This window comes from Nelumbo lutea, chromosome 4 (genome assembly GCF_056320005.1).
Source record: "Nelumbo lutea isolate HS-2025 chromosome 4, American lotus-T2T, whole genome shotgun sequence".
Classification (NCBI taxonomy): Eukaryota; Viridiplantae; Streptophyta; class Magnoliopsida; order Proteales; family Nelumbonaceae; genus Nelumbo; species Nelumbo lutea.
In genome coordinates this window covers 101,419,342-101,447,316 of record NC_142687.1, presented here as the reverse complement: position 1 = coordinate 101,447,316, position 27,975 = coordinate 101,419,342, and the positions used below count along the sequence as shown (strand labels likewise).

General features: G+C 41.6%; 1 pseudogene; it reads left to right on the top strand.

Moving 5' to 3' along the window:
- Positions 1 to 20,981, top strand: LOC148862227 (uncharacterized; annotated as a pseudogene).
- The last annotated feature ends 6,994 nt before the right edge of the window (positions 20,982 to 27,975 follow it).

The window sequence follows — 27,975 nt, the reverse complement described above, 5'->3', positions numbered from 1 at the left end:
ATGGACTTAAATCATCAACCAGTAGATACACTTGGGGAAGCCTATCTTGACAAGGTTGTCATTCTCACACTGTTCAAGGTAGTGCAGATCTCAGCTACCTGGGTTGTGACCTAAGGTGTGAGGATGAGTGTTTACAAGAAACATTGAACTAGGCCAAACCTAGAATACTCCTAGACTTTCTAACAGGTGAAACAATTGGGTGTTGTTAATCCCTAGACTTGATATTGATATCGGATCGAGTATCAAAACTTGTCTCTCTTTGGTATGTCAACCAATGAGATACTTCTAGGGTCAAATTCCTGGGTATGTTGGAATATTCAAAGATGGTATGCCAACTAATGATCAATGTGATAAGATCTGCTACTATGTTAAGACATATAAAACACTTTGTACAACTTTCTTTTTGGATTCCTGAATTTTCCATCGGTAGAGAACACTGATGTGGGCCCCACAGCTGTGGCCCCCACTGTGTTCATAGGACAGTATGTGTAATTATTTGTTTCAGTCATGTTAGTGTTAGTTGGTGGTCAGTTTGTTATTTCAGTTGTTATTTATTTCAGTTTTTTATTTGCTTTATTTGTCATGTAAGTACTAAGGGCAGATCTGTGCTTTTCCCCTATGTACTGAACATAACCTATAAATACTAAGAGAGTGGCGGTGGCAGGTAAATTAGAATCTGTCCCTTCTTTCAAACCTTTGTGTTCTCCAGTTCTTCTCCTCTCTTTTCTTTCTTTCTCTTACTTTTCCTAATCTGAAATCTATTAGGGTTCAAGGCTGATTGTAGTCTTGACCGCCTACTTGGTATCGGAGCCTATCTAGGGTTTCTCATGTGAGTCTAGTCCAGCCAACCACATGGGAACGATCTAGGGCAGGAAGTTTATGAACAAGTGTTCGTTGGCTGATTCTTGGAGGTTACCAGAAGAGTTTAGCAGCTGTTGAAGACTTGCCACGGCTTGCAGAATGTTGGTAATCAGGAAGAATCAGAGAAGGCTAGGGTTCAGGCAACCTTGGAAGGTAGCGAACAACATTCTCTAGGTAAGTCTTATTTATTTTCTAGAGATTGCTATCAGTCAAGATAGGTTGGACCTATCTAGAAGGAGCGGCCGAACTGTTTTAGGGTTTTCTCTCTATTCTAGGGTATGACATTAACCTTGCGGCAAACCCAACTGTTGGGCCGAACTCTTTATCTTCTTGGAAAGTGCTTGTTTTAGGGTTTTCTCTCAGAGGTGATCAGTTTTAGGGTTTCACATTGACCCTATGACAAGACCTAACTGTACAGACTGCTTGGAAAGTGCGGCTGAGCACTTATTTCAGACCTACGATTAAAACCCTAATTCTGTTCCAGCATCTCAGATTGCTCTCTAAGCTGGTTTCAGACCTATTTTTTGGTTTCGAGCTCTTTTAGGGGGTGAAAAACTTGTACGAACTGCTTGGTACTGTGATTGCCGATCGGTTTCAGATCAGATTTACATTGGTTTCATGCATATACTGTGATTGCCAATTGGTTTCAGATCAGACCTGCACTAGTTTCATGCATATACCGTGATTACATATTGGTTTCAGATCAGACATGCACTGATTCCATACTGATTTCTGATTGCGATCGACTGTCCAAGTGTTGTTTTCTGTTGTAGTAACCCTAACAGTTTGTAACTACTGATTCTTGACCAAAATGGAGTTTAAAAATCAGGGAGAAGGTAGTTTTGGGAACAACAATTATGGTAGTATATCTGAAACTGGGTTTCAGATTACAACTATGAGATTTGACGGATCAAACTACTTGGAATGGACCCAATCAGCCATGATGGCTATTGGGGGAAGGGGAAAACTAGGCTACCTCTTGGGAGATGTGAAAGAACCATCCAAAGAGGACCCAATGTATACCAAGTGGGTTCAAGAGAACTACTTGGTTATGACATGGCTGTGTAATTCTATGCAGCCACATATCAGCCGAAATTACTTGTGGGCAAAGACAGCCAAGGAGATATGGGATGTTATGAAAGAAACCTATTCCCAACCCCTTAATGTTGCCAGAGCCTATGAACTGAAGTGTGAAGTAATGTTATGAAAGAAACTTGTCAGTTTCTGTCTACTTCTCTACCTTGAAATCCCTATGGCATGAGATTGATCATCTAGAGACTCTTGAGTGGGAGAATCCCAAAGATGCACAGACTCACAGAAAGCAAGTCGAGACAAATAGGGTATTTGAATTTCTGGCTGGCCTGAATTCAGATTATGACATTGTGAGGCAACAGATACTGACCAAAGATAGTGTGACCCTCTCTCAAGCATACTCCCTGGTGCATAGTGATAGTGTGACCCTCTCTCAAGCATACTCCCCGGTGCATAGTGAAGAGACCAGGCGGAAAGTCATGATGCAACCTCAGCCCCTTTCCCCAGCCCTGGCAGCTGTTAAGCCTAAATCAGGGGGTGATCCAGAAAGGGACAAAAAGAAGGAAGATAAACGGGACCTGGTATGTGAACATTGCAAGAAACCCAAGCACACAAAAGATACTTGTTGGAAGTTGCATCCTCATTTGGTCCCAGCAAAACTGAGAAATAAGAAGGGTAATGCTCATGTGGCTATGAATACTAATTCAGCATCCTCGTCAGGCACAAAGGGTACACCCCTAGAGACCTTAGCCGCGGTTCAGGCTGCCCTAATACAGTTGGAAAAGGAAGTTGGGAGTTCAGCTCAGCCATCTCAGTCACCATCAGCCCCTGCCACATCTGCATTTGCACATTCAGGTACTCGAGCCTCAACCTACCATGCTTCAGCTCCAGGTAATACTGAACACTATTGGGTAATAGATTCAGGTGCATCCAACCATATGACTAACTTGCCATCATTGTTCACTACTTATCACTTGTCCTCTGGTAGAGATAGAGTATCCATTGTTGATGGCTCACTTGTTCCCATTTCTAGCAAGGGTGACATCAAGTTATTGGATACTATCTCTTTATCTTCTGTCTTGCATGTTCCTAAGCTTGATACTGACCTGCTTTCAGTCAGTACTATTACCAAACATATGAACTGTTCAGCAACCCTTTCCCCTAACCGATGTGTTTTTCAGGACTTGGAGACGAGGAAGGTGATTGGGACTGGCCGTGAGACGAATGGGATCTATCTGCTCGGAGAGAGTTCTCATTGGGAAGAGCCAGTGGATAAGAAGTCCTTTGTTTCTCTGTTTGTGAGTCCGGTTATGCTTTGGCATAATCAATTAGGTCATTTATCTTTCCGGTCCTTGAAGAGTCTGTTGAGTTGTCAAAGTTGAGATGTGAGAGTTGTGAATTTGCCAAACATTGTAGAACATCTTATTCTTTGAGTAATAAAAGGAGTAATAATTCTTTTAATATTATGCATACTGATGTTTGGGGGCCATATCACATCCCTCCTATGGATGGGTACAAATATTTTCTACTGATTGTTGATGACCATACCCATTTTTTTAGGTCTATCTTATGCGTTCTCCAGATGAAGTTCTCGCTCTGACCCAAAACTTTCATCAGACGATTCTAACCCAGTTTGGGAAAAAAATCAAAGTTCTTAGATCTGATAATGCAAAGGAATACTTTGCTAAGCCACTGGCCTCTTACCTCCTTAATGATGGAGTTATTCACCAGAACACTTGCCCTCATACACCACAGCAGAATGGGGTTGCCGAAAGGAGAAGCATTATGTTTACCTCCAATGTACCAATTCGCTTCTGGGGTGATGCTATCCTTACGGCAGTATATCTCATTAACCGGGTTCCTTCCCGGGTTCTTGATATGAAAACCCCTTTTTCCCTTCTATACCTAGACGAGGAGTATCGTTCCCCTTAAAACCTTTGGTTGTACCTGTTTCGTTCAGCTTCTCGGGCCCCATCATTCCAAGTTTGAACCTAAGGCCTCTAAATGCATTTTCCTCGGTTATGCACAATGTCAAAAGGGTTATAGATGCTATGATCCTGTTTCAGGGAAGAAATTTGTCTCCATGGATGTTAGGCAGTTTTGTATGCCCTTAGCTTCAATCAAAATGATGTAATTTATGAGTTTATTGTAAATGAAAGTGCATATTTGATTCATGTTCCCTTGGTATGTTTCTGTGCATACCCTTAAACTGGACACTTAATGAGACTCGTGTTAGTTTAGAATGTTCACAGCCAGTGGGTCGGTCTGGGGAGACCTATCCTGACAAGGCTGACACTGTGGTGCCACCAAGTCGGTTGGAGCGGCCTGTCTTAACTACCGGGGTGAGACCCTAGGCACATACAGTGTAGAATTAATTGAATCTTTGAACTGGACCAGATTTCCAGTATTGCCCTGGACCTTGGAGATTGATGGGCAAAACTGGAAAGTTACACCCGACCCCTAAACTCGATTATGATACTGCACTAGGTGTCGGATTAGAATGTCTTTGATGTACCAATCAGTGAGATCCTTAGAGGGGGTCAAAACCTAGGTATGTTGGGACAGTCTGAGAATTCATCTGAGTGGGTGATCATAGTGACAGGATCAGCCCCTTTGTCGGACAAAGGTAATGATCGGGGATGCACTCTCACTGATGGAAACCAAGACTGCCGGCAGCCAATTTCAATCGTTGATATTTGTTTTGCAAAATATATTTTATATGAGATATAAAAGTATATAAATTATGGTTTCGAAATGATTTGCAAAAGGTTTTAATTCCAGGGATCCATATAAGAGAGAGTGCAACACTGTTCCTTGCAGCCGAGGGAGAGGTCCTCTCTTGTCGGGCAGTGTATGATCATTATGGGCTGAGAGGTTAAGTGTAAGACCATTGAGGATAATACCTGGTGGGCTAATCTTGCATCTGCCCACAGTCCCTGGATGTTACAAGGTGGCTTGGCCCAGGGACCACTTAGGGTAAGTGTTGGGCCCATAGAGCCCATCCGATGGGTTTCAGGGGGTGCACTGTCCATAACAGTGTATTCGGCCAGGCCTTGTAACAAAGGCTGGGCTGAACCCATGTGGTTGATGTGTAGATCAATGTTTGGGTCCCACACCATACAAGGAAGCCCAACTGGGCAGCAGTTTAGAAGGCTAAATGAATACATAACCTTAAATGGGCCTTAAGCCCATTTCGAACTGGGCTAATTTGATTAGTCACTTAAGGAGCGAATTCTAAGATAGATCAACTGATAGGATTGGGCCCACACCCTATCCACTTAGAGAGTCCAAGATCTGAATAAGATTTAGATCTAGAAACTTCCTAATTAGATTAGGAGATAGCTGATCTAATCTGCAGATAAGATAAGGGTTATCCCTTATCTTAAAGGGACTTCTAATCCATATATGATTTGGGTTAGCAACTCCTAATGGGATTAGGAGCTGATCCCTTTAAGTCTATAAAAGGAAGAGGGGGCAACAACCTTTAGACACAATAGACAACCACAAGCAATAGTCTTGTCATCAGAGCTGAAATCATAGAAGAGAGAATTCTGCACCCTACAAATACTCTCTTGCCGCCTCCTTCCTGTAGCCACCGCCTACTACAGTTCGATCTCCATTCCTTGGGAGAAATCAAGATTGGATCTTGATTCCAATCTTTTGGAGAAAAGATTGGTGGGAGTTGTATTCACAAGCCGTCCAGGTGATTCTTGAGAAGGATCAAGTTCTTTTGGAAGAACACTGTTGATTCTGCTCCACCCTGCACTGCGCCATCTTCAGTGGGAGCAGATTTTGGATCCTACCTTGGGCGTAAACACCTCCATTGAGAGATATTATTTCTCTGTATCAGGTATTATCTCTCCCTACTCCTTTTGGTTCAGATCTGGTTCAGTTTATGGTTCAAGAATGATCCTTGAAAATATGATTTTCTAAATAGGGAATTCGATTCCCAGTTGAAGGGAGAGAAAAAATTTTGAAATTCGCCCCTTATTCCGCAAACTTTGGGCGTCCATATGATGGATTTCCTATCCCTTCATCCATGGATGTTACCTTCTTTGAGGAGACACCCTATTATCCTAGGGTTTCTCCTCAGAGGGAGAGCAGTGAGAGTGGGGATTTGGGTCTCTTTCCCCAGGGGGAGCACAGTGGGAGTGGGGCTGTTCCTTTACCTATTCCATTGGGTGATGAAGGTTGTAATGGTGAGGGTGGTCAGAGGGATCAAGAGTTAAGAGTCTATCACAAGCGATGCAGGCAGGTTGATCCCAGTCATCGGCAATCCAAGCCAGCTCCAGTTCCTTCTACGGCTCCAGATCCAGGTATTACAATCCTAGGGCCCACTGAGACACCTTCCACTGTTGCCATTTCCCCTCCTGCGGATGACCTTGACCTCCCTATTGCTGTCCGTAAAGGGAAACGACATTGCACCACATCTACAGCTCACTGCATTTCCCAGTTTTTATCCTATGATCGCCTATCTCCCTCTTACCGGTCCTATCTCACTTCCATTGCCAATGTCCCTATTCCAAGAACAGTGCAAGAAGCCTTATCAGTTCCAGAGTGGAAAGATGCAATGCAAGTTGAAATGGATGTCCTGTTGAAAAATAATACTTTTGAGGTAGTTGACCTACCCAAAGGAAAGAAACCAGTTGGATGTAGATGGGTATTTACTATGAAGTATAATGATGATGGCTCCATTGAAAGGTACAAAGCCTGACTGGTTGCAAAGGGGTTCACCCAGACTTATGGTATAGACTACTTGGAGACCTTTGCCCCAGTAGCCAAGATGACCACCATCCGAGTTTTATTATCCCTTGCAGCAAGTCATTCTTGGCCCTTGTTCCAAATGGATGTTAAAAATGCTTTTCTGAATGGAGACCTACAGGAAGAGGTCTACATGCAATTGCCTCCTGGATTCTATAATACAGAGACAGGTAAGAAGGTTTGCCGATTGAATAAGGCATTGTATGGTTTGAAACAGTCACCTAGAGCTTGGTTTGATAGATTCAGACTAGCCCTTGGAAAATTCGGTTATGTACAGGCCCAGTCAGATCATACATTGTTCATTAAAAGAGTGGACTCCTCTCTGACCCTGCTTGCTGTAAATGTGGATGATATTGTAGTGACAGGAAATAATAGTAGTGAGATTGAGTCCCTCAAACAGCTCCTTCATCAAGAGTTTGAGGTGAAAGATCTTGGTGTATTACGGAACTTTTTGGGTATTGAGGTTGCTAGATCTAAACAAGGGATCTTTATCTCTCGGAGAAAATATGTTCTAGATCTGTTAGCGGAAACTGGAAAGTTAGGTGTTAAGCCTGCTGATACACCCATTGAACAGAATCACAAGATTAGTGCAGAGGGCGGGGAGACTCTTGAAGACAGAAGTTATGTTCCAACGGCTGGTTGGAAAGCTCCTATATCTCGGCCTCACTCGACCAGATATCAGTTATGCAGTTAGTGTTGTCAGCCAGTACATGCATTCCCCTAGAACTACTCATCTTCTTGCGGCAGAGAGAATATTAGCATATTTGAAGAGATGCCCGGGTAGAGGTATACTGTTCAAGAACAATAATCACATGAAGGTGGAGGTCTATACAGATGTCGATTGGGCTGGGAGTGCTGATGATAGGAGGTCTACCTCTGGCTATTGTGCCCTTATGGGAGGTAACCTTGTCTCTTGGAGGAGTAAGAAGCAGAGTGTTGTTTCCCGCTCTAGTGCTGAAGCTGAGTATAGGTCAATGGCTAACGGAGTGGCTGAAATCCTATGACTGAGATCACTACTTGAAGAGTTGGGTATTGATTATGAGAAGCCCTTGATGTTGTATTGTGATAATCAGGCGACTATTAATATAGCCCACAATCCGGTGCAGCATGACAGAACTAAACACATTGAAGTTGATCGACATTTTGTGCGAGAGAGGGTCTCATCACAAGAAGTGTGTCTCCCGTATATCACATCCAACATGCAGCTCGCAGATATCCTCACCAAGGCAGTACCAAGGAAGAAGTTAGAGGCATACCTATCCAAGTTGGGAATGATAAATATCTATTACCAACTTGAGGGGGAGTGTAGAGAACACTGATGTGGGCCCCACAGTTGTGGTCCTCATTGTGTTCGTTGGATAGTATGTGTAATTATTTGTTTTAGTCATGGTAGTGTTAGTTGGTGATCAATTTGTTATTTAAGTTGTTATTTATTTCAGTTTTTTATTTGCTTTATTTGTCATGTAAGTACTAAGGGCAGATCTATCATTTTCCCTATATACTGAACATAACCTATAAATACTAACAGACTGGCGGCGGCAGATTATTGAGAACATGTCCCTTCTTTCAACCTTTGTTTCACCAATTCTTCACCTCTCTTTTCTCCCTTTCTCCCCTTTTCTTCTACTTTTTCTAATCTGAAATTTATTAGAGTTCAAGGCTGATTGTAGTCTTGATTGCCTACAATGCGGGTGAAGAGTTTGATGATCCTGGAAGATACAAGAGATTGGTGGGAAAATTGAATTATCTAACTATTACCCGACCAGATATATCATTTGTTGTGAGTATAGTGAATCAGTTTATACAACATCCTCGGGTTCCTCATTAGGAAGCAGTTCTAAGGATTGTTAGGTACCTGAAGGGTGCTCTAGGTCGTGGTTTGCTATATCAAAGTGGAGGGACTCTTTAAATAGTAGGGTATATAGTTGCTAATTGGGCTGGTTTTATATCAGACAGGAGATCAACTACAGGGTATTGTACCTTCCTTGGTGGCAATCTTGTAACTTGGAAGAGCAAGAAACAAATAGTGGTGGCAAGGAGTAGTGCAGAAGCTGAGTACAAAGCTATGGCTCATACCACATGTGAACTAGTATAGTTCAAGAACTTGCTACAAGAGATGGGGTTCTCGGTTGACAAACCCATGAGACTATACTATGATAACCAAGTTGTTGTTCACATCTCTTCCAACCTAGTCTTCCATGAGAGAACCAAGCATATTGAGGTCGATTATCACTTTGTGAGAGAGAGTGATAAGTGGAGTGATAACCACATCTCATGTGACTCAGGAAATTAGTGGGCAGATCTCTTTACAAAGGGATTGTCTCGGGGCAAGTAGATTATATTTGTGACAAACTAGAACTATATGACATATAATCTCCAGCTTGAGGGGGAGTGTTGGAGTACACAAAACAGGGGTATTTTGGTCATTTGGGTTTATCTATTTGACAGTGAAAGGTTTGTTTTGTTTAAGTTTAAGTTATGTGTCCCATCACTTATGAGGGATAATATGGTCTTTCTTGTAACTATGTTATTGGAGATAAATACAAGTGGGTCGACTAGAGAGTGGACTAATTTTCCTCTACTAGCCGAACCCTTCTTCTTCTTCTCCTCCTCTTCTTCTTCTTCTTCTCTACTGTAACCTAGGACTAAATAAGGTTTTCACAATAACTTTACCCAAAATGCCCCCCTAAACTAGTTGTTATATAGCTGTTGGGGGGCACTTATGTCATTTTCTTCAACCCCCCCCCATAAGCAAAATACACAAATACCCCCCTAATATGGTTGTTTATAGTTGTTGGGGGGGGTATTTCTGTAAACCACCCCAAAACAAAAGCTGAAACTAGCCGTTGGCCCCTTTGCCCCTTTTGGGGGTGGGGGGTCAACGGCTATATTCCCTGGCGGGCCGTGCTGCGGGCTGGACCATGCTGGCATGCGGGTGGCACGACACATTGGCCTTTGTGTCGTGCCGCCGGCACGGCACATTTACACCTCTACCCAACCCTACTCTACAACAACCAGAATCGTGCCATCAACGAATCATTTAAACCAATCGATAGTTTCTTTAAACAAAGTAACCACCAATCCTTTGTTCTCTAATCTTCAATGCTGAACCTCAACCATCCCCTTGAACAAAAATCTTTTCTTCTCTATTGTAATCTCCTTTCGTCAATCATTTCCCATCTCCTTGCACATTTAGTATAATTCAAAATACACTAGATACCAAGTGAAATGACAGTCAAAGAGTTAGTCTTCCTTCTCTACAGAACCCTGATTCAAAAACTCTGCCAAGACATCAAGGTCAAGTTCAAGCACCTAAATAGGGCTGAAAACAGGTTTTCAAACTCACTAGCCACCCTAGGATCTCACACAACCTGAAGGAGACGAGGTTGTAGTAGTAATCCATAAGAAACAAGTACCCATATAGTGGAGTTAACCCTGATAGAAAGTGTAGTACAAATAGGAGAATCAGATTAGAGAACAGAAGTCATAAAGAAAATAAAGGAGCTAGCAATGTCCAAAGAAAAAATAAAGTAATGTTTTGGATTTTTGCTTTAATGACCCTTGAACTTTGCAAAAAGGCCACTTTTGACCCTAAAGTTCTGAAAGGGCCTTTCTTTTTATCAGTAAAATCAATGAAAGCTTTATTAATATAGAGAAAATTTACAAAGGAGAGCAGCCTCGGCTGCCTTTTGAAAAATAGAGAGCACCAAAGAGACAACCCCAAAAAAACCCTATTAGGATTACAACCAAGCCCAGAAAATCTGATCTCTTCTAACCCCTTGTTTTGGTAATTGATCTGCTAGACTATTTGCCGATCTTGGAACCAACTGGATTAGAGTTTTTTTAATTTTTTAATTTCATTTCTGAACCACCAAGGGCACTTTTCATCTCCTCGTAACCAGCTTAAGATCACTTTAGAGTCCCCTTCAATTATTAATTTTTGAATTCCTAACTCCCTTGCCTTTTGTAAACCATACAGAACTGCCTCCAGCTCAGCTCTTATGGAGTTCCCTTCCCCAATTGGTCCCGAGAACAGTTCCAAGATTACTCCCTTATTATTTCTTAGCACCCCTCCTATTGTAGAAGGGCCTAGATTACCAATACTGCTCCCGTCAACATTCAACTTGAGGAATTCAAGTGTTGGAGGATCCCATTGCTTCACCAGTTTCTTCTTGGATGAGGAGGACCCTGCAATCAACCTCTAGTTTCTGAGTAGATCATCAATAATAAATTCAGAGAATAAATTCATTGTTTTTACCCAGAGCACCACTTTAACCAGCACACATTCAAGCACAATCTCAGCACTTCTCTCTTTATCTTTAAAAATTCCGAGATTGCTTTCTTTCCAAATCGACCATAAGACAACAGCACTAGTGCATCTCCACATTAGTCTTCCCCTTTTTCTTGGCCACCTAAAGGTAAAAGGATCAAACAACCTTACCAAACTCCTTGGAGTAATCCACCTGCAAAAGGGCAAGAAATAAAAATAAGGGAAGATTCACCATCCAAAGATGTGTGAGACCATGCTAAGAAGTTGTATTCTGGTCAAGAAAATACAACCAGAGTATATCAGCTGTATCAGGAATACTTTAATCTGCAACAGGGCAATCAGAGTCTTGAGGAGTATTATGCTAGTATGAGAAACATTCGTAATGAGTTGAATGTTTATCACCCCCTCACTTCTGATGTCAAAATTCAGCAACAACAGAGAGAATAGCTTGACGTGACTCAACTTTTGGTGGGGCTGAAATCTGAGTATGAATCAGTACGGACTCAGATACTAGGAGGGTCAGCTCTCCCTTCTTTAGAAGAGGTGTTTGCTCGACTTCAGAGGACTTCTACTGGATCTACTGAGAACTCTAATGTCTCAGATAGATCAGCCTTTGCAATGTCAAGGGGTCGTGGTGTTAGAGGTGGAGCTCGAGGAGCTCAGTCTGGCCGTGGTGGTAGCAGTGGTCCAGTATATGGCCAGAGTGGTGGTGGTGGTGGACCTACATATAACCGTGGTGGTAGTCGTACTGGAGGTAGAGATTCAGGGGGAGCCCGTGGTAGAGGTCGTGGCTCGGGTCCGAGGAGGTGTACTCATTGTGGTATGGATGGACATACCATTAATTATTGCTATGACTTGTGTGGTCCACCCTCAACCTGGACCAATCATGCCATGACTAGTGACACCAGTTCTAGTTTCAGATAGGAGAATCGTTCAGTTGATCAGATGCCTCCTACATCCACAGATGGTTCCGGGAAGGAGATGGTGTGTTCCCTGTGATGAGTATGAGAGGTTTGTTCAATCCACATCTCAGCAGAACACGACTACTTTTGCACACTCAGGTATGGCTTGTTTGGCATCCACACCCAATCCCTGGATTATTGACTCTGGAGCCTCCGATCACATGACTGAAACTCCATGTGTGTTTTCTTCCCTCTCTCATTGCTAAACATCACAATCTGTTACCCTTGCTAATGGTTCCACATCCTCCATTTGTGGTGTTGGTAATGTTGACCTGGACCCTGTATCCCTATCCTCAATTTTGTATGTCCCTAAATTTCCATTTAACCTTATGTCTGTTAGTAAGCTGACCAAATCACTTAAGTGTTCCATTACCTTCTACCCTTCTATGTGTGTTTTTCAGGACCTCAAGACGGGGATGAAGATTGGTAGAGGGCATGAAGCTGGTGGATTGTATTATCTTGACGGTGGTGGAAAAACATCAATAGCTCTCCAGTCATCTCTCTCTCCTCTCCAGTGGCACTGTTGATTTGGTCATCCTTCGCTGAAAATTTTGAAATCTTTGGTTCCTTCGTTGAGTCAACTTTCTGTTTTAGATTGTGAGTCATGTCAGTTTGGGAAACACCATCGTGTTCCCTTTAGTTCTAGGGTTGATAACCGTGTGTCGAGTCCTTTTTCTTTGATTCACTCGGATGTTTGGGGTCCTTATAAAGTGATGTCTTACAATGGATATAGATATTTTGTTATTTTTGTTGATGATTTTTCAAGGATGACGTGGCTCTATTTAATGAAAGAAAAAAGTGAATTGCTTACCATTTTCCAGAAATTTTATGGTGAGATTCGCAATCAATTTGGTGTTCACATTAAAATTTTTCGCTTTGATAATGGCCGTGAATATTTACCTTCATCATTTGAAGAATACTTGGACCAACATGGCATTATACATCAGACCTCATTTACTTACACCCTACAACAAAATGGGGTGGCTGAGAGAGAGAATCGTCATCTCTTGGAAACAGCACGATCCCTCATGCATCACATGAATGTTCCCAAACCCTTTTGCAGTGATGTGGTGCTTACTTCTTGCTTCTTGATTAATCGGATGCCCACGTCTATCCTTGATGGTCATTCCCCATTTACTACCTTGCTTCCCACCATGTCTTTGTTTCCTCTTTCTCCTCCGGTATTTGGGTGTGTCTGCTTCATCCATAATCTGGGTCCCGAGAACGACAAGTTAGATGCACGATCCCTTAAGTGCATCTTCCTTGGCTATTCTCAGACCCATAAAGGGTATAAGTGTTACCATCCTAGTTCTCGACGTTCCTTTGTGTGTGCTGATGTTACCTTCTTTGAGTCTACTCCATTTTTCTTGGGATCCGGTGATGCTTCTTCCTCCTCATCACCTCCCCCTCTTCCACTTCCAGTTGCCGATTCCGTTCCCCTTGTTCCAGCCGTGACCGAGTCTTTGCCTCCAGTGCCACCACCTGTTGAACGCCAACCTATCCATCAAGTGTATACACATCGCCCACGTCTACCGGTTACTACTCCGGCTCCATCACTGTCGACAAATCCGGCAGTTGTCTCCACACTAGCCCCGAACCCGGTATCTAATATTGATCTTCCCATTGCCTTGCGGAAAGGTAAACGCACTTGCACCCTTCATCCTATTTCTAATCATGTTTCACTCACTCACATTTCCTCCTCCCATCGCCAGTTTATCTCTTTGTTATCCTCAGTTGTTGTTCCTAAGGATGTCCAGGAAGCCCTTGCCTCTATAGGGTGGTGTCGTGCAATGGAAGAAGAGCTCTCAGCTCTACTTCATAATAATACTTGGGACCTCACCGCTCTTCCTCCTGGGAAATAGGTTGTCGGTTGTAAGTGGGTTTACACTATTAAGTATTTGCCTGATGGTAGTGTTGAACGCCTGAAAGCTCGATTGGTTGCAAAAGGGAACTCCCAAACCTGTGGTATTGACTACACAAAGACCTTCTCCCCAGTTGCTAAGATAGGGTTGGTTCGTGTTGTGATCTCTCTTGCAACTATGTATGATTGGCCCCTTTGTCAGTTTGATATCAAAAATGCCTTTTTGCATGGTGATTTGCTCGAGGAGTTCTACATGGAGCAACCACCAGGGTTTGTTGCTCAGGGGGAGGATGGTAAGGTATGTACACTAAAGAAGGCTATGGGCTTAAACAGTCTCCTCGAGCATGGTTTGGTAGGTTCAATGAGGTGGTAAAGAAGTTTGGTATGAAACAGTGCCAAGTTGATCATTCCGTCTTCAGTCATAACTCTCTGGCAGGAAAAATACTATTGGTGGTGTATGTAGATGATATTGTTATTACCGGGAATGATAAAATGGGCATTGACAGGTTGAAGACTTTTCTACAGGAACATTTCCAAACAAAGAACCTTGGTAAATTGAAATATTTCTTAGGGATAGAAGTAGCAAGGTCTAAGCACGGTAATAATTTGTGTCAGAGGAAATATGTGCTTGATTTGCTGGAGGAAACAGGTTTGTTAGGTGCTAAACCAGTTGAAACACCTATGGAAACAAATACTAAGTTGAGCAGTGATATGGGTGAAGTGTTTGACGACCCTGGCAGATACCGACGACTTGTAGGTAAACTGACCTACCTAACCATTACTCGGCCAGATATTTCATTTGCGGTTAGTGTGGTAAGTCAATTTATGCAGAAACCTCTGGTTCCTCATTGGAATGTAGTTCTAAGAATTGTGAGGTATTTAAAAGGGGCCCTTGGTCATGGTTTGATATACAAAAGTGGTGGAACACTTGAAATAGAAGGGTATACTGATGCTGATTGGGTTGGTTCTATGTCTGATAGGCGGGGTCTACCACAGGTTATTGCACTTTTTTAGGGGGTAATCTGGTGACGTGGAAAAGTAAGAAGCAGACAGTCGTGGCAATAAGCAATGCAAAGGCAGAATATAGAACTATGGCACATATTGCTTGTGAATTAGTGTGGCTAAGGAACCTTCTACAGGAGATAGGATACAACATTAATACTCCAATGAAGCTCTACTATGACAATTAGGCTGCAGTTCATATTTCTTCCAATCCGGTGTTTCATGAAAGAACCAAGCACATAGAAGTTGACTGTCACTTTGTGAGAGAGAAGGTGTTGAATGGAGTGATAGACACTGCATACGTTATACAGGAAACCAGTGGGCAAATTTATTTACAAAAGGGTTGAGTCGGAGAAGAGTGGACTACATATGTAACAAGTTGGGATTATATGATATATACTCACCAGCTTGAGGGGGAGTGTTAGAGTAGGGGTATTTCTATCTTTATACTTAAGTTGAGGTTGTTGATCTGTTATGTTATATTAGAACTAGTGTCCCTCACTTAAATAAGGGCACATGTGTCTTTTCCATTATATTAATAATATAAAAACATGTCTGGCCGAATGGGAAAAAAACTTTTTCCTAATTTGAACTTGACTTTTCTTCTCTCCTTTTCTCCTCCTTTCTCTCTCTCTTTCCTGAGGAGAAACAAGAAAGAAAGGCTCATCTTCAAAGAAATAAACATCCATGGAGACATGGAATTTCCAAGAAACAGGATCAAAACAACGGTATCCCTTTTGAGTGAAGGAGTAACCAAGAAATATGCAAGAGATAGCATGAGAATCCAATTTCCCACGGGTGGGAGACAGATTTTGGACAAAACACCGATAACCAAAGACACGAGGAGGAATAGAAAGAATAGGAGCCTTAGGAAAGAGAAGTTGATGTGGGGCTTTGTACTCTAACCGACGAGAGGGCATACGGTTTATAAGGTAAGTGGAACAAAGTACAACTTCAGGCCAAAAACATTTGGGAACATTCATATGAAGTAGTAAACCCCGAGCCACTTCAAAGATATGTCGGTTCTTCCGTTCGGCCACACCATTTTGTTGTGGCGTGCAGGCACAAGAGCTACAGTGAAGGGAACCACGCGAAGCAAAAAAATCCGTGAGGTCACTATGAAAAAATTCTTTTGCATTGTCTGTTTGAAAATCTTGAATTTCAGTTTGAAATTGAGTGAAGACCATCCGCTGGAAATCTTGAATGATTTTTGGTACTTCTTCCCTGGTTCGCATCGGGTATACCCAAGTATATCTAGAATAATCATCAATGAGGGTAATGAAATACTTGTAGCCACTCTCAGATGGTAAAGTAACAGGGCCCCATTCATCAAAATGAACAATGTGAAAAGGAGATTCAGATTTACTATTTCTTTGAAGAAAATGAGTTCTACAATGTTTACTTAACTGACACGTTTGACAAGAAAAATCAGAAACAGGCATTGACTTAAACAGTTATGGGAATACAACTTTCAAAGACTCGAAAGACAAATGACCAAGACGACAATGCCATAAATAGACTTTCTTCTTACAGGACTGACTCATAGACTCTGTAACTTGAAGACCAGCCTTATTCTCCAGCATGTAAAGTCCATCAACCATACGTCCCCTACCAATCGTCCTCCCCGAGGCCAGATCCTAAATCACACAATGAGAAGGGAAAAAAGTCACTGAGCAATTCAAGGAATTAGTAACACTACTAATAGAGAACAAATTAATGGGAAATTTTAAAACATGAAGGACATCAGAAAGGGTAAGACCAAGAGGAAGAGAGAGAGTTCCTTGACCAGCTATGGAAGTGTATGATCCATCGGCTAGTCTCACCTTGTCTCTTCCAGAAAGAGGGTGATAGGTTTGAAAGTAAGAGGACGTACTAGTCATGTGTTATGACGCTCCATAATCAATGATCCATGGAGAGTCAGGGGTGTGAGAAGCAACATGGAAAGCTATGGCAGGGTTACCTAACGTAGATGCAAATGAGGTTGAGGGAGGAGTATCCATCTGACGAATTGCTCTACCATAGATCTCTATATGGTCACGGAAGGAATTCATAATATCCTCCCTCAGGTCAAATCCAGTGAGATGTGTCTGAGTCACAATAGAAATGGGGGGTTGATTCTCCCGAGCAACCATGTTGGCCATGTAATGTTTCTTTGTACCTTGATGTCTGGACCTCTTATTCACCTCTGAACCTTGCTTCTTAGTCAGATCTTGAGCCCATTTTGGCTTCCCATGAAGATCCCAACACAGGTATCTTTGGTGTGTCGGGGTTTCTGGCAATGAGTACACAATTTGTCCTTATCTTCTGTTTTTTTTTTTTTGGAGATCTCCTTTCCTGGAAGAAGATCCCACACCAGTAGAGACACCCCCTTTTGCTACCAACACAGCTGCATCCCCACCAGGGCTGTTCATCAAATTTCTTCTGCTTTCTTCAGATTGTACAAGAGCATAGGCTTCCTGAACAGATGAGAGATCCTTAGAGCTGAGAATCTGAACCCTGATAGATTCATACATAGGATTCAAACCATGTAAGAATGCAAACACCCTTTGCTGGGAGACAAGTTGCTTGAAACTTTTGGCATCCTCATCACACTTCCAATCCACACTCTGGTAATGATACAACTCCTTCTAGACAGAGGTCAAGTTAAAGTAATAAACTGATAAACACCTCTCCCCCTATCTACAAGTAGATGATGTTGCCTGCAATTGATAAATTTTGGCATAGTGTCGCAATTCTGAATATGTAGATTTTGCTTGTTCCCAGATTTCATTTGCAGTTTCAGCCCACATGAAATTCTTCCTTATTTGAGGTTGCATGGAAACCAAGAGCCAAGACATAACAATACTATTCTCCTGATTCCATCTATCATATTCAGCACTCCCAGAGGATGGTTCTTTTATCCTCCCATTAATATAGCCTATCTTCCCCCTTGCAGTGATGTATAAGTTGATCCCTTTTGACCACTCTAGGTAATTTAAACCATCAAGAGGGACAATAGCCATAGGAAAGGATAGGTCACCCCCACCCATTCCATTCAGCATTGAGGAAACTCCAAATGTGGCTGAATCTTCACTGCCCATGATATCAGAATAAAAAAGAAATAGCAACCAAATGAGTACCACCGCACAAGGCTATTGCAAAAACAGGTTCTTCTGACCTCCAGTTTCATTGGGAGCAAAGTCTGAATACTGTTGTTGCAGTACTGGAACAAGTCCTTCTGACCTACCGTTTCACTGAGAACAAAGTCTAAACACTACTGTTGCAGTACAAGAACAGGTCTGTATGACCTACAATTTTGTAGGAATCAAAAAGCAACACTGCAGTTGTAGTACATCACTAGGTCTGAATGACCTACAATTGAACAGAAATCATATGACCTCCCAACAGAGTGACAAAAAAAAGGGTGAAGTTTACCACACACCTAATCAGTAGGCCTGATAGCCAACCAGTCAATGGGATCAACAGGGTAGCCGAACAATCAATCAATAAGATTAATACAATATCAGCTTCAAGGCATCAACAGTCCATAATACCAAAAAAAATCAGCTGAATACAGTTGCCTTGTTAAGGAATACAGTCAATCAACAGTCCATCAATCGGCTGAACAGTCAATCAATAAACAGTCAGTAGGGCATCTGAACAGAAGATGAAAAGACTCTGTAACTTCTGGGTCGAACTGAGTACACCAGATTAGGAGTTCGATGGAGACAGCTCTGGGAGATGAAAGGTCACTATAACTTCTGGGTCGAACTGAATACAACAACTTAGCATTTCGAGGGATGCAGCTCTAGGAGATGGAGAGACCATCTGCACGACATTGAACAACAGGTTTGCTTGACACCACCCTTCAGGCCTGGACGACTTGCTCTGATACCATGTTGAGCAAGAGCAAGAGAAGAGAGGAGAGGAGAGGAGAGAAGAGAGGAGAGTCAAGTGGACTGAAAACCCTCCCGAATATAGGGGGCGAGTGTAAGAGTTATTATTTATACTAGCCCAGTCGTACAATATAAACAATAGAGAAATTACAACAATACCCTTGTGGTACTAAACCTGAGTACACAAAACAACTGTCAACAAAAGCCTTAGGTCTCTAGCACATTGATCTCCCTTAGTTTCACAGAAAATGATAATATCATCTGCAAAGTATAAGTGGGTGACCACCACTTCTTATCTTCCTATTCCCCATCCCCTAATTCTACCCATCTCGTCAGCTTTTGAAATCAATCTGCTAAAGACCTTGGCAATGAAGGTGAATAAAAAAGGTGATAGGGGATCTCCTTGCTTGATACCCCTTCGGGCCCCTAAAAAATTTCTGACTATTCCATTTACCACAATTGAGAAATGACAAGATTGTAGGTAGCCTTTTATCCGCTTGCACCATCTTCTTCCAAAACCACATTTCTCCATCACATCTAACAAAATCTCCCAATCCACACAATCATAGGCTTTCCCCAAATCCAGTTTGCACACAATCCCTTTTTTCCTAGACTTTCTAAGATCCTCCACACATACATTTGCTATAAGAGATAATTGACCCATAATCCTCTTATGTCAGACAGTTCTTCCCAAAAGTCATCCCTTTCCCTATATGAATTTGACCCATAGACATTTGTCATTACCCATATGAAGTTATCAGCCAAGTTTCTTAGTTTAACAGAGATGGAGAATCTACCAATCAATTCCTTTACACACTCCACAAGGTAACTATACCCCCGGATGCTCCCCATGAAGGTGCTTGACTCCAACCTACACCCCTTCCTCTCCAAGTGTTGCATGCCCACTTTCCATCAAAATCTTGAACCTTTGATTCTTGTATCAGTAGGACATCCGGGATTTCTCTTCTTATCACTTCCTTGATAATCCTCTGTTTGCTTGCACTACCTAGCCCCTTACATTCCAACTTACGATCTTCATTTCTAAATACTGCACACCCCACAACACCCACCTAGTTCTAATTCCTTCCCTTCCCCTCTTTCCAATCACCTTTGGTCCTTCCTTCTCTTTTTTGATTCTCCCTTTTTTAATTCCATTTGATTCTACTTCTTTCTTTTCCATCTTCTCTTTGGAGCAACATTTTTCTTCTCCCTCAAACTATGGTGAAAAGGCCATTTTAAGGCAAAAAACAAACGATGTTGCACTGCTCAAGTCAAAAAAATTAAAAAATATATATATACACATGGATCCCACTTAAAACTCCTACTTGTTCACATGTGACCAAGAATAAAAACAAAAAATAAATATTTTATTTAATAATTAATTAGTAACAAAATAATGATTTATTAATAAAACAATAAAATAATTAGGCTCCTCCAACTTAATTTCAAGGGAAAAATAACAGACTGGTTCCACTTAAAATACCCACCTCCCCTCTCTCTCTCGTCTTTTTTTCTTTCTTTCTTCTTCTTCTTCACTATGGCCACTAACAAAACAAATGGTTGCCCCAAGATCCTCCTCCTTCCACCCAATTCCCTATTCTCTACAACTACCACAAGACCACCCAAGAATCCTATAACCTCCAACTCAAATTGATCTCCTACAGACATCTTAAAGCCTTTAATTTCTTCCATAAGCTTTGAGTTTATGTTGTCATCTCAATCATTGGCGATGAGTCAATAGTATAAGCAACCACTTCAGCTACAAAAGCATAAAACGTTAATTGACAAAGAATGAGATGGAAACCCCAAATGGAATCATGAGATGCAATTCGATTTGAAATATATCTCATTTCTTAATTGTGATCATATATTTATCGAATTTGATTTGCGATGCAACAACATCATCTTTGGAAATAAGAGCATTAGAGAAGTTTGTGACCAATTCAAACATCTCGTGGATGAGTTTGATAGAGCCATTAGGTTCGTCGGTTATCAGATCTAATTTGTCAATGGAAAACCAAATGGGGTTTTTAGTTTCTCACTATCCATCATCTGATGTTAATAATTTATCATTGCTAATTCAATATTCATACCCAAAGATAAATTATGTACCACTATCAACACCGAAAATTCATTATCTAGCCCTACTAAAGGTTTATTACCAGGCCCTATCTCCACCTCCGTCACCTCCTCCAATTGTGCAAGTGGCATATTATCCTCCTCGTCTGCTGCCGCTATTCGTAAATCATATGCCACTAGAGTGGTACAGATTGGGATCGGGAGGATATAGTTATGACAGGTACTCCTCCTCGTCCGCTGCCACTATTCGTATATCATATGCCACTAGAGTGGTATAGATTGGGATCAGGAGGATATAGTTATGACAGGTACTAAGAAGCTAGATATAGGCTCTATTAATTTCCTTCAAGGGTTTGGAACAAAAAGAGCACACTATCAATTTCTAAATCCCTTATTCCTCTTCTAAAGCCAAAGTTCTAGTCAAAACCATTAATTGAGTTTGGAGGGACCAAGAAGGTAGATATATGCTCATTCTTAAAACACGACAAAGCATAAAAAGAGGGTAATAAATCCTTCAAAGCGGAGTTCACACACCAGATCTGATCCCAAAATTTGATTAAATTACCAAAATTGAAATCATACCTTACAAGAGGCAAGAAAGAAGGTAGAACCACTTCTATGGCTTTCCAAGGGGAGGCTCTGGTAGCCCTTTACAGCATCCCATCCATTGTCCAAGAGCCCACGTATACTCACCACCACCTTTGCCCATTGTTTGTCTCTTTCTTTGGGCATTCTCCATAACCACTTACCTAGTAGAGATAAATTCCTTCTTTGGATATTTCCTATTCCAAGACCCCCATGCTTTTTATCTCTACTGACTATTTTCCAACACACCCTATGATCCCTTTTTCTTCCCCCGGCTCCCATAAAAAATCCCTTATTAGTTTCTCAATGCTCCTACTTGCTCCCCTCGGCATCTTAAAGACTGATATATAATACACGAGGTTTGCTAGGGTCAATTTTATTAGGGCGATCCTACCTCCTAAGGAAATGTAGCCCTTACAAGCAAGCTTCTTTGATATCTTTAGTCCTTCGGGTTGGCTCCTAAAGGTAATCCTAGGTAGCTTAGAGGCCATTGAGAGACATTGCACCCCCAAGATTTCAGCACAAACTTCTAACTCTCTATCTTCCATGTTTACACCTGCAATGCAGCTCTTCATGAAATTCACTTCTAAATTGGATATTTTTGCAAAGAGCTACACTGTCTGCTTTAGGTTCCTAATCCAGGTCAAGTCATCCCCTTCACAAACAGTAAGGTGTCATCAGCAAATTTTAAATGGGTAACCAGCACCCTATCCCTCCCCACTCTCCATCCTCTCACTAGTTGTCTAATATCTGCTTTGATTATTAATCTACTCAACACATCTACAATGAGGGTGAATAGAAAGGGAAAAAGGGGATCTCCTTGTCTAATACCACGCTTAGCTTCAAAAAAGTCCACCACTGATCCATTTACGAGCACCAAGTAATGACATGTTTGGATATAGCCCCAAACCCATTTGCACCACCTCTCCCCAAAACCAAAGTGACACAATACCTCCAACAAAAAGGACCAATCCACTAGATCATAGGTTTTCTCTAGGTCCGATTTGCAAACTAGGCCCTTTCTTCCAGATCTCTTCATTTCTTCAAGGCATACATTTGCTATCAATACTTGATCTGTAATTTGTCTATTTTGAACAAAAACCCCTTGATTGGAGGAAATGATGGATGGGAGCACTTTTTTCATCCTCATAGATAACACCTTAGCTATGATTTTATACAAACTATTCACCAAGCTTATGGGTTTGAAGTCCTTTGGATGAACAACTCCACTCCTTTTTCGCACCAATGTAATGAAGGTGGCATTCATACTTGGATTTATTACTCCTCTGTCAAAAAATTCATCAAAAACTTCCTTTAGGTGTTCTTTTAATATGTGCCAACAATCCTGATAGAATGCCAATGGTGAGTCCATCTGGCCCTGGTGCTTTTGACCTGTCCATAGAAAAAACTGCCCCCTTGTTCTCTTCTAGGTCAAACCTCCTTCCTAACCAAAGCTTACAATCAGTTGAAATGGTTGTGTTCCCATCACCTTCTCTAATCCATTTGTGTCGAGATTTTTAACTCTAGCTGACTTCCTCCTTGTACAAAATGTCTTCCAACTGCTTTTTCAACTCCCATCTTTGTTCTCTCTCTCTTTCCTCTAGAATACCTTGAGTTTCCTTCGCATCTAGCCCTTCAATTCTATCAATCACTTCATGTTTCCTCTCTTCTATTCTCCCAAACTCCACCAAGTTCCACTTATTAATTTTTCCTTTTAGCATCGATAACTTCCTACGGACACTCATTCCTTTCCAATTAGCTATAGGTATGCTTTCTTTCCACCACTCCACTTTTTTTAGAAATCTAGGGAGGGATAGCCACATGTTCTAAAATCTAAAAGGTCAAGGTCCTAGGCTGAAACTCTCTTCCAAATAGATAGTAATCAACAATGGTTAGAGGTGACTCTAGGTAATGCTCGGGACACTAACTCTCCCTAATGCTCTTCCCAGTCTAAGGTAAATAGGAATCTATCTAGCTTAGAGCAGATTGGGTTTAGTTGCATGTTGGACCATGTGAAGTTGTGGTGTACTAGAGGGACTTCCTTAAGCTCAAAGGTATTGATAAATTGGTTAAACTTCCTCATGCTTGTACTGATTCACCGTCTCTGATTATGAGTTTCTTCTATGAATCTTATGACATTAAAATCTCCTCCAATACACCACAGCCCCTCCCATAATCCTCTCATGTCACTTTATTCTTCCCACATCTCATTTCTTTCCCTATACCCATTTGGTCCATAGACATTTGTCAAGACCCATTCAAAGTCATCCTCCACTTGTCGGAATTTAATTGAGATTGTGAATCTGCCTTTGAATTCCTATTTGCCTTCTACTACCTCATTTCTCCACAACATTATAATTCCTCCTGAAGATCCCCAAGAGGGTGACATAGCTCAGTTCAGACCTCTGGATCTCCATAGACTTCTAGCCCAAGACTAGAAGACCTTACTTCCTTTTCTTCTCTCCCCCCTCTCACTAAACTCCTTATCCCCCTTGACATCCGGTTTTAGCCTCTCAACTTCATTTAACTTTTTCTTTCTGGATTTTTTAGGACCATCTGAATTCCTAATGAGGGCTTTTAGAGCATTCGGGTTTTTCATCTTACAACCTAGTTTCTCCATGAAGCCTACTATAGTCTCTATCTCTTCTCCTACTGCATCTAGGGTCTCCTAACTATATTCTTGTTCTGCGACTAATAACTTCTTGCCCTTTCCTATGGTCACCTTAGATCACTGGTCTATATGTATCGGACAAGGGATAGATGGGGTGGGGCCGTTGCCCTTTAGGTTTGAAAACATGTGGTTAATGATCCTGGAGTTCGTGCAAAAGGTTGAGGAGTGGTGGAAGGAGGATAACCCCCAGGCTATGTGAGAAGGGATTAGATTCCGTAGGAAGCTTTAGAATTTAAAAGGAAAAATCAAGGAATGGAATCTTAATAAACTCGGGAGACTAAAAGAGAGGAAGGCTGGTCTAATAAACAGAATTGAAGAAATAAATAAGGAGGAATCAAGTTCACTGGCTGCAGGGGAAAGAGATGAGAGGTTTAATTTAAGAAAAGAGCTAGAATCCACACTCATTAGAGAAGAAATGACCTAGAGGCAGAAATCAAGAGTGCGTTGGATCAAAGAAGGGGATGGGAACACAAAATACTTTCACATGATTGCGAACGAGAGAAAAAGGAAGAATCTGATTTCTATGTTAGAAATGGAGGATCGTAAAATAACTAGTCATGATGAGATTGCAGAGGCTCTAGTGGATCATTTTAAATCAATCTTAAGAAGGCCTATCTCAGGAAGATGGAAGCTGGAGGGTTTAGATTGACCAGTCCTTGAAGATGTCGTTAGTAGGAGCTTGGAGAGAAATTTTGAATTAGATGAGGTGAAGGAAGCAATTTTTTGTATGGATCGCTCTAAAGATCCCGGTCCCAATGGTTTCACTATGGCTTTCTATCAGGACTATTGGGAGTGGCTAAAGGATGATCAAATGTGGGCTTTTGAGGAGTTTTATGATAGGGAGGGTGTCAGTAAATGGGTAAATGCCATTTTATTGCGTTGGTTCCCAAGAAATCTGGTGTTTGCCACCCCAAGGACTTCAGGCCAATCAATTTGGTGACAAGTCAACAAAATACTTGCAAAAGTCCTCTGCCTTCGGTTAAAAAAGGCCCTCCCATCAATCATCTCTCAATCCCAAGGAGCTTTTATCATAGGTAGACAAATATCAGGTCAAACACTCATTGCCAATGAGTGTGTGGAGGTTTTCAAGATATCAAGAAGGAAGGGCATTGTGTGTAAACTGGATCCAGAGAAAGCCTATGATTTGGTGGATTGGGAGTTCTTAATTGAAGCATTAAGGAAGTGTGGTTTTGGTGCAAGATGGTGTAAATGGATTAAAGGATGCCTACAGTCTTCTCATTTCTCTATGTTGGTAGATGGTGCAGTCAAGGATTTCCTTGGTGCCCTAAAAGGAGTGAGACAAGGGGACTCTTTATCCCCTTTCCTCTTCACCATTTTAGCCGAGGTCTTAAGCAAATTGATCTCCAAGGCAAAGGAGACTGGTTTGTTAAAGGGTTGGAAAGTAGGAAGGGAGAGGGTGGTGCTAACTCATCTACAATTTGCAGATGATATCACTATTTTTTGTGAGGATGGTGATGAGTTAGGGGAAAGAAACCTGAGATTGCTGGTAAAACTCTTTGAAAAAGTGACAAATCTGATAGTGAATCTTAATAAGGGTCAGGTGACAGGGATCAATTTAACACAAAAAGATGTTAATGTGTAGGCTGAGGAGCTAGGTTGCTTAAGAAGTGGTTGGCCACTCAAGTATTTAGGCCTTCCCCTTGGTGCTAATCCCAGAAATGTAGGACTTTGGAATCCAATCGTGGAAAGGTTTGAAAAGAAACTCGCCGTGTGGAAGAACTATATTTCTTTGGGGGGAAGGATTACTCTTATTAAGTCTACCCTAGCAAACCTGCCAGTTTACTACCTCTCGGTGCTTAGCATGCCTCAAGCTGTGGGAAAGAAACTAGAGAGAATAATGAGGGACTTTTTGTGGGAACCGGGCGAGAAGAAGAAAGATCATTTTGTAAGATGGGAGCTAATATCCAGGAGGAAAGAATGTGGAGGATTGGGTTTAGGAATGTTGAAGGAGAAGAATGAGGCTCTACTAGGAAAGTGGTTATGGAGGTTCCCACAAGAAACTAACAAGCTGTGGCACAAAATTGTGACTAGTATTCATGTGCTCTCTGAAAATGGTTGGGATGTTGGAGCGTCTTACAGGGTTTCTAGTGCTTCATCGTGGAAAGCGATTCACAAACTCCTTCCATTGTTCCTCAATCATGTTAGGTTTGATCTCAACTCAGGTAACAAAGTTAAATTTTGGGAAGATGTATGAGTGGGTGATTCTTCTCTAAAGACCTTATTCCCTTCAATTTATGCTGTCTTGCCTTAATGGCAAACCGGTTGCTGATTTCCTATCCCCTTCTCCATCACAATCTGGTTTTGCTTGGAATCTGGGTCTCCGTAGAAATGTGTGAGACTCAGAATTGGATTTGGTGTCTTCTATCATTCAGCTGCCTGACAAGGTTTTTATTGATCTTGCTAAACGAGACACTAGAATCTGGATTCCTAACACTCTTGGAGCTTTCAGTTGTGCATCTTTCTTCAAAACCCTGACTTCTTTCCAATCTAGGTCCAATTTCCAGTCCAAGAAATCTGGTGTCACCCTATTCCCCTAAAGTGGGTGCTTTCAAGGTTCAAAGTATCAACACGTATCGGCCGATACGTATCGTTCCGGCACCCCACCAATATGCCCCTACAATGGGTGTGATGGTGGTCTAACCGATTCAAGTTGTGGCAAAGACCTAAACCGGCTCCCCTGAACCAGTTGGCGAAAAAAAATAAAAAAAAAAACACCAAAAGGAGTATCGATTCGCCCATACCGGCGTATCAGGCGTATCGATATTTTGAACCTTGGGTGCTTTTTGTTGGGAAGTTTACCATGGTGCAATTAACACCTGTGATCCGATGCAGAGGAAGAGGTCTGGCTGGTGCCTTTCACCAAATTGGTGTTGTTTGTGTGAATCAAATGGTGAAACTACTCTTCATATTTTTGTTTCCTGTCCTGTAGCTAGCAGCATCTGGGATTGGTTTTTTTCTCTCTTTGGATGCAGGTGGGACACCCCAGTGAACTTGGCAAGACTGTTTGAAGCCTCCACTTTCAGGTGGCCAAAAAAAGAGGAAAAACCCTGTGGAGATGCAAACGGGCAGCAGTACTCTGGATGTTATGGGAGGAAAGAAATCAGAGAATTTTTTAAGGAAAGAAATCAGAGAATTTTTGAAGGAAAGAAAAGGTGCAAGGAAATACTGATAGAAGGGATAATGTTAAAAGTGATCTCATAGGTAAAATCGATGATTTTACTGTGGATGATATTTTCAGGAATTGGAGGACTGTTGCATTCTCATCATCTGCAAAAAAGAAGGCAGTAAGGAGTTGGGATCCTCCTGAATCTGGTTTCCTCAAATTAAACTTTGATGGAGCAGTTTTGGCAATCCGAGCATGGCTGGAATTGATGGGGTTATAAGAGATGACACGGGGAGTGTAGTGGGGCTCTTTTCCGGCCCTATTGGGTGGGGGGACTCCATTACAGCTGAACTAAAAGCAATGGTTTTCGGAATACAAAAAGCCATGGAAATAGGCGTGAGAAAGTTGGTTGTTGAAGGCGACTCCAAAGTGATTATAAGCTGGCTAAAACATGATGGAAAGACTACATGGATATTCAGAAATGAGATCAAGAAAAATTAAGCACATCACAAAGGACATTCAGTTATTAGTTCAGTGGACTCCAGGAATAGCAAATGGGTTCACAGATCAGCTAGCAAAGCAAGGGGCTAAGAGGGAACAATGTTTCTGGGTTCAATTGTAAAATTGTAAGGCGAATTTGGGTGGAATGTTTTTTGGACAGGGGGGTAGCCGAGGCTACCCAATCTTTGTACTAATTTTCATATCTTTTCATTAATAAAATTACTTTCACTGATCAAAAAAAAAAAAAAACAAGAGTGAAGTCATGCTATAATATGATGAAGGAAATCAAAGAAGGGAAAAAAACAGAAAATATTTTAAGATTCAGTGAAGAAAATAGTGTACAAACTGTTCAGAAGTTGGGAGAAGAGACAAGAGGTTGAGAGAAAAGTTG